Raw genomic sequence first — 8,714 nt, forward strand, 5'->3', positions numbered from 1 at the left:
TAAGTTGACTTTGTTCTCTTCCTGTCAAATGAGAATAAGAATACTTACCTGAACTTTATTTTAGAAGGATTCTTTTAGAAAGATGTGAGGAACTTTTTGTGCTGTGAATGTCAAACACCATCCACTGGGCTTGAAAAGAAACCAACAGTCACTGACTTCATGTTTGAAAAATAATAAATACCCAACATGAGTAAAAAGAAATGGGCATTGAACACAAATCAATACAACTTTCAGGTTATAATTTAGAATATTCAAATACTTAGTAACTGGTATGATAGTGGAGGGCAACAGAATACAATTGCTGAAAACCTTAAAAGTGTGTATGCCCTTTGATTCAGCAATTGTTTCTAGAAAATTCTCCTAAGGAAATAATTAGACATATTTTGAAAATATCTAATTTTGTTATTTTCTTTTACAAGGATGTCTATTTGTTCAGACTTTGTAATACCTAACACTTGGGAGTAAATATAAATTTCTAACCATAGAAGATTAATTAAGTTATGCTATCATTTCAAAATGGAACACCATATAAACAATTATGCTAGGTCACTATGTATTGACTTAGAAAGTATTTTATAGCCAACGTACTGTTAAGTGGCAAAGATACATTTTAAAACAATATACAAACTATAACCCCATTTTCATGAGAAAAATATATGTGTATACAAATGCATAGAATAAAGCCTAGAATGATGTAAGTAGTGAACTGTCAATGAAATAGTGAAGTAAGCTTCTCTGAATGATAGGTTTATTTTTTTCTTTGCATTCTTTCTGAATGTTTAACACATTCAAAACATACCAGACAATGGCTTTTATAATTATTTAATAGTAATAAAGTGATCTCAGTTTTGAAGAGAAAACACATCGTCTCCAATCTTGTCACAACCCTAACGAATCATCTGCTCTAGCTGTATCTTGACATTCCCTGTACTGCAGTGTCCCTGATAGCAAAGCAACCGATACCATAAAAACAAGCTCCGCTGGATACAGTTATAAGCTCCAGTTTAACTCCTGAGAATCACATAATGGTAGTTTTAAAAATGATGTAGTTTTAAAACATAATTTCCCACCCAAACTTTTATGATTGAATGTAAAGGACTTTTCCTGCTGGGTTTGAATATACCTAAAGCAAAATATATCTATATTTGAAACCTTGTATTTATAAATCAACACTCATTAAATTGTGGCCTTGAACACATTTCTTAACCTTTCTGAAGTTCAGCTTTATCACTTTAATATTGGCTAATAAAATGATCTATCTCTTAAGATTTAAGGTATGAGATTTTACGTCTAAACACCTGGCACAATTTCTGATACAGAGACAAATGTTAGGTATTGTTATCGTTGGCTATGTCGGTTACTCTCCTGTACTCAGACACAGCTGAAGCTCTAGTAATAAGAGAATATGTAAGATTGAGAAGAAGAAAACTGAAGTTTTTATTAGTATATATCTACATGTCTTCAATATGTTAAATACAAATAGATGTTCATGTTGATGCTAAGTAGGAAAGAAGGAATTGATGGGAGAAATAAGACATGATTCTACAATCATAGTTTCCTGGGTACCATCAAAAGAATTCTTAATATATAAGAACTTGAGAGTCATCTTTTCTTGTCATTAGTCAAAACAATGTGTTTTAAAGTGTTTAACAGTAACCACCAGTTAGAAAACTCTAATGAAGTCAGCTCACTTTTTAATAGTAGTTAAGCAATAATTTAATTAACGTAGAATCTTTACCCATTTTCGTTCAAAAGTCTTCCTCAATAAATTGTATTTAAACAGTTTTAATACTCAGGCTTGCCCAAAGTTTGCCTGTGATTTTAGAAAAACACAGGGTGTGTTTTTTTTCTTCTTCTCTGTAAAACAGCACTTGAAAGTGCTCTTGTAATTCAACTCCCAAATTCTGAATTTCAAATGGAGAGCAGGGGATTTACCGAGTATGCGATGAAGAATCATGTTTTTCATGTTCTTTCATTTTGGCAGGAACTCTTGTTTCAATTGAAAACACTCCCTTACCATTAAAGAAACCCAGAGGGCAATCATGAGTTAGACCTGGAAAATAAAACTGAGAGGAAAGACTGGAACAACATGTGGTTGTCATTTTCAAGGCAACAGAGAGGGGAAGTGGGTTTCCACTGCTAGCTAAGCAAAGGCAAGCCCACATACCGTGTTGTGTTAACAGTGGAAGGCAGCTAACATACAAAGAGATGGTGGTTCCCCTTTTCATTCATGGTGAAGCAGGTGCTGACTTGCCTGTAGTTAGGACTGCTTAGTTTAGGATCTTGATGTCATTTTATATTTGAGGTGAAGGTTTTCTATTTACGTGTGTGGTCTCTCACAATCCCTCTGAAAGATACTGCCATCCCACACACGCAGGCTCCTCCTCCACAAAGAGGAACCTTAGGAGTTGTGAGACTTCCCCAAAGGCCACAGTTAGAAGTTCAATAGGAAATCACTATCCCTAGTAATCTCACAGATTATTCCATCTGTCCAGGCCTAGAAAGGAAGAAGTTAGAAAGAAAGGAAGAAAAGGAGGGAAGGGAATGAGGGAGGGAGGGAGGGAAAGGAAGGAAGGAAGGAAGGAAGGAAGGAAGGAAGGAAGGAAGGAAGGAAGGATGGAAGGAAGGAAGGAAGGAAGAAAGGGTGAGGGAAGGAAGGAAGGGAAAAACAAAGAAAAAAAGAAAACTGAAAGAGTGGTATTTTTGTTTCAAAAATATATTTATGACAGTAGGTTATAAAAACAGTACTTGTAGAAATCATTATATAATTCTCCCTGCCTTCTTTATAGCTTGGGGCCACCTATCTTGTTTAATCTCCCTTCATACACCAGACTTAAAAACTGCTGCATCCATGCTCAAGCAAATAAGACACAGGCCTAAGATTTCATAACATTTACATGGGGATGGCAACTCCCCTCCCCCCTTGCGGCAGTCATTGCTAGCTAACTACAGTACTATGGCCACCTAACCTAGATGAAGCCTGGATGCTTCTCACTCCAGACGACTAACATCAATTGACTGGGGAAGAAACCTCTTTGTCATCTCCAGTTTAGAGCATAGTCCCTCAAATCTTGTAGCTCCTTCACCCAATAACATTGCCTCTGCCAGTTATGTGATCTTTGGTACTTTTAATCTTTCTGAGATTCCCCCCTCACCCATAGAATAAGGATCATATAATTATTCCACATTGAGTCTATAATACAATAATGTATATAAAAACGCTATGCAAACATAGAAGAACTATTATTATCTTTAACATTATACAATGATTTTTTCCTACTCATTTTAATGGTTCCCATCATAATTCACTTTCTTCTTCAAAAAAATGCTGGCCTCCCTTACATACAGTAGTGCATCAGCTAGCACAGTACCTGTATACTTGGTTCTCCATAAACGTTAGCCTGCCCACTGCCCATTCCTGACTCCTAGTAATGTTACTATTCACCAACTGTTGGTTTTCACAGTGTAATTGGCCTCGGTTAAACAGATTCCAAAGCATAATGTCTCAAAGAAGGATTTAAAAATATCATGACTGCCTTCACTACCCATTTACCCACAGGTCTCTACAACATACTTTAGCTCACAAAGGGGAAAACCCTAGAAAGGAGTATGATATAGGGGCAACCAGCCCTCCCCGCTCCCCCATAACAGTGTGATGATAGTGCTGCTGCTGCTAGTGATAGCAATAAACATTGAACATTTCCTGTCTGGTCACTAATCTTTACAACAACCATATGTGATAATATTATCTTCATGTTAGAGAAATTGGTACAGAGAAGTTATCTTCATGTTAGGAAATTGGTACAGAGAAGTTAACTTGCCAAGTTCATGAAACTATTAAGTTGGTGTAAGGGTTCTCCAGAGAAACAGAACCCATTGGAGATATAAATATAGATGTAGATGTAGGTAGATATAGATGTAAATGATATAGATATAGATAAAGAGATTTATTACAGGAATTGGCTCACTCAATGATGGAGGCCCTGAAGTCTCATTATCTGTCATCTACAACCTGGAGGACCAGGAAAGCTGGAGATATAATTCAGTGTACATGCCTTTGGCCTCTCTACTTGGAACAGGATAGAGCAGCAGTTCTCAACCAGTGGGTCACGACCCTTTTGGCAGTCGAACGACCCTTTCACAGGGGTTGCCTAAGACCATCCTGCATATCAGATATTTACATTACGATTCATAACAGTAGCAACATTACAGTTATGAAGTAGCAACGAAAATAATTTTATGGTTGGGTCACAACATGAGGAACTGTATTTAAAGGGCCAGAAGGTTGAGAATCACTGGGATAGAGGCTAGGTTGGGGAATAATGATGCAACAAGACAGTACTCAAGTCCAGGGTCTGATCTTCTTCTGAATGGAATAGTAAATGGTGAAGCTATTTAAAGGAACAGTGGCTAAAGTTCTAGCAGGGAAGTAGAAGCAATGCTTTGGCACAGCTGGAAGAGAGTGACAATAGAGGCCAAGAGTATGTCTAGGCAAAGATGACAATAACTGACTATTGATGACTAATTCCTGAGTGAAATAAGATAACAAGGCAAATATCCATGAAACTTTGCACAGTCCTGAGGAGAGAGATCTCAACCCAGTTTTAACTAGCTTTTTGGTGCCTGAGAAATAAGGAGATTGAACCACATACTCTCTAGGGTCCTGTATGGACCGGGCAGTCCGTGACATTTCCAATCTGTACTATGGGATTGAGAGGGGGAGGGGTAAGGGATTGTGATCCCTGAAAATTCCGGGTAGTTGAAATAAAAAAAATAAATCAAGCATTGAAAGTTATCAGAGTACAAATGGTTCCTTACGGAGCCATTTGTGGCTAATGGAAGGAAAAGGGGCAATGGCCACTTTCCCAGGATCTCTGCTTTCGCTGAATATCACATGAAGTACTGGTATTCAAAAATAAGATTGCCAGGGGATGGGAGAGAAAGAAATACAAAAACAGGACACAGGATAGATGGGTGGATAAGTGTCCAAAGTTAGGACATTCAACCATTGGATTTAATTTCTCTGAAGATCACTGTGAAATAGTATATTTTAATCACTTTTTGTATAGGGTTTTTAAAAAATCTTGAGCCATTCTGTTACTGCTATAAAATGTTTGAAGGCTTTAGTCTCCCAACTGGTGTTCATAGGGATAAAAATAAATTTAAATAGTTGACCCCCCAAAATAAAACTCCCATGTTCAAATGGTGTTAAAATTCCTTCCAAAGAAAACAGTTTATTAATTATGAGTTATTTGAGCTGTCTTGGCCTCTTACTTCTTCTGTACAAGTAGATAATTGGAAGGTTACTGTGCACATTACAGTAATGTAACCATCACTGAAAGTTTTGTTTGCTTTTGGTTAACATTGTGGGAAAGGAAAATTCACACTGGGTTTCATCCATTCACTCAATACAATATGGACACACCTATCACCCCAAACACTATCCTAGGTGCTTCTATACATTGTCACCTATACATTTTTTTATTTACTCTTTCCAACAAATGCAAAGTTTTGACAAAGTAACCATTGGTTAGAGAAGTTAAAATCTGTCAAATTCGTACTGTTAGTAAACGGTTGAGCCCTTTGGGAATCTGTAATCTAATTGAGTAAGCAGGAACCTCAATAAAACACCTTAAAATAATGTCACTGTAGATATCCATTAGCCCAGTCTGGCATCCAGAGGAAGGCCTGGGAAGGGCTTTTAAAAAATGTATAGAACTTTGACGGGAAAAGATTGGTCTGTGAGAAGGGAAGGAGGTAGAAGAGAAGTTCAAAGTAGAAGTTTCACAGAGGCATGATGGCCAGAGATGGCCATGGACTGGCAAGTTGCTGTCACTGGTGTGATAGGGTGGTACGAGATGCCAGCATGTGAGGGCTTGCAGAAGGATGAGATATCACTGTAGCAGGCAACAGGGAAGAAGCACAGGATCTTGATCAGGAGAATATGTGGTCATCTGGGTGGGAGGACAGACTGGAGGCAGGGAGCTGGAGCAGGCTGTGTTGGTAATGCTGGCAGGACCTGTGGCGGACCCGTGTGTGTGTGTGTGTGTGTGTGTGGTGGGGGGAGGGGAGCAGCTCCCAAAGGAAAGGGAGAGTTTCACTTCCCATCCAAAATGTTCTCTCATAACTCTCTTCGGTACTTATTTCTTGAAAACAAGGTAGAATTCCCCAATTGCTTGATTTGAAAGGTTGGGATTTTTTTGTTATTGTCTATAGTTGTTCTTTGTCTAGCAAGTAAAGAGGAGGGTTTTGGGGGGAAGTAGTGGGGGCAAGTATTCTGGGTAGCAAGGAATGAAAATGGAACACTAGCCCTAGCTGCTTTGGCTCAGTGGTTAGAGCGTCAGCCCAGGAACTGAAGGGTCTCGGGTTCGATTCCAATGAAGATCACCTACCTCAGTTGCAGGTTCAAACCCTGGCCTTGGTCAGGGCATTTGTGGGAGGCAACCAATTGATGTGTCTCTCTCACATCAATGTTTCTCTCTCTGTGGTGCTCTTCCTCCCTTCCCCTCTTTCTAAAAATCAATGGGAAATATCCTCATTGAGGTTTAACAACAACAACAAAAAAAGAAAATGGAACACTAGTTATCCGCAGGGGATCTCGAAACGATGGAAGCAATAGATTTTGATTGGATGGGTAAACTTAATGATGACTCCCCAATTTTAAAACCAAATGCCTAGGACCATGGTGGTCTCCCTGTGGGAAATGAGACAATGACTTGGGAAGAAAGACAGTATGCTTATTTTAAATAGGTTCCATTGGAAGCTAGAATAGGATTTTCATGCAGAAAAACCCAGAAGCTGTTGAAAGGCAGAGCTGGTGTTCATAAAAAAAGTAGGGGCTGGAGATATAATCAGCCAGTGTCTGCATGGACATACAGTCATAGTGGCAGGTGTTTGTGCTGAGGGATAACATGGTGGCAAGTGAAAAAGATTGCCCAGGGCAGACCTTTGAGGAAATAGAACAGGAGAAGGGGGCCACTGAAAGAGAGAGGGAGGAAGAAAGAGGGAGAGAGAGAGCGAGCAGGAGGCAAGAGAAGTAGAACATGCAGAGTTGTAGGGGTAAAGGGAGGAGGTTGAGGATGTAGCTGCAGGGTCTGTGTTGGGTGATAAAGGGTCACTTCCTCTGGCTGACTTACCTCCCTCTCCCTTCACCCCACTCCACGCCATCCAGAACTTTCTTCTCGATGCTTGGCCTGAGCACAGGTGACCCTGAGGACAGGTCAGCCACCAGTGTTTGCTTGCATATCACGTTCCCCTTTAGATCAAATGCTCCTGAATAGCAAGGACTGCGTGGGGCATGTGCACACGGAGTACAGGGTGGATGGAGACTCGGAAGAAATTAGGGCAGCTCCCTGAGAGAGCAGTTTTGGGAGTGCTGGGAAGGAAACTGCAAGGTGTTATGAAACAGGAAGATGGTTAAGAAATGAAAGAAGTAGCCCTAGCCGGTTTGGCTCAGTGGTTGGAGTGTCAGCCCTTGGACCAAAGGGTCAGGGGTTTGATTCCCAGTCAAGGGCACGTACCTCAGTTGCAGGCTCTGTCCCCCGCCTGGATCAGGGCTCCTGGGGGAGGCAACCAATGGATATGTCTCTCTCACATCCACGTTTCTCTCTCTCTCCCTCCCTTCCACTCTAAAAAAAAACACACACAAATAAACAATCAATGGAAAAATATCCTCAGGTGAGGATTAAAAAAAAGAAATGAAAGAAGCATCTGATCATGAGAGAGGGCAGTCAGGGAGTTATGGGAAAAAGGACAGAGAAAATTATATCAAGAGGGAAGCAGAAAGAATAAAAGGTTTAATTCTTGTGCAGGAGAGATTTGACTATGTTACTAAACTGTGGTGAAAGCCAGTGAAAAGAGAAGATGAAGATGAAGGAAGAGGCAGTGACAGGGTGATAACTGGCAAATGCAGGGCAGGGGGAACCCCTGACAGGGGGCAGGGGTGGGTGATGGTGCAGACAAATGTAGAGGCGAGAGGTGGGCTGTGAGGTAAGAGGACAGGGTGGACTATGAGGAAGGGGCCTGTGGCCTAATGGGGAAAACAACAACCAATCTCGACCTGGATGTTCTAATACTGCCACTTACCAGTCATGTGACTTATGGCAAGTGACTTAACAATTGTCAAAGCCTCAACTTCCCTTTAGGTAAAATAGGGGTATTACCTTCCAACTCCCAAACTGGGTGATATGGTCTCACTTTCTGGCAAGTGCTTTCTTGGCTATTTCCTTATCTATCTATCTATCTGGGGATGTTTCCCTTTGAGGGCATAGAACCTGGCAGATGGTCTGGATCTTAGCAAAGGATAAGGCGAAGGATAAGGAGATGAACACACATGAAAATGAATATGTAAAAGGATGTGCAAGCATCAGTGAGGACCCGGGGGAAATTAGAGGCCAGGATGCCTAGGGAAGATGTGGCCACAATGTTCCTGCCAAACCGCCGCACAGGTGAACCGCCTCACAGGTGCTGGCAATGAGAGGCGCTCACCTGAGGCCCACGCATCCCGGGAGGCTTTGGGAGGGCGTGATTGCCTGCTTTTAAAGGCCAAGTGGGAGGGCCCTTTCATTGCCACGAGGCTGCGACGGATCCCTGAGATGAGGACGCCCTGAAAGGGGCTGCGAGAACCTGGGAAGCGCCGCCCGCGGGAGTGCCGGGCCGCCAGGCAGCTCCCTGGCTCAGCAGGAGGCGGGTCATCTGTGGTGCAGCGCTGGCCG

Source organism: Myotis brandtii, unplaced genomic scaffold (assembly GCF_000412655.1).
Source record: "Myotis brandtii unplaced genomic scaffold, ASM41265v1 scaffold618, whole genome shotgun sequence".
In the NCBI taxonomy this organism is placed as follows: Eukaryota; Metazoa; Chordata; class Mammalia; order Chiroptera; family Vespertilionidae; genus Myotis; species Myotis brandtii.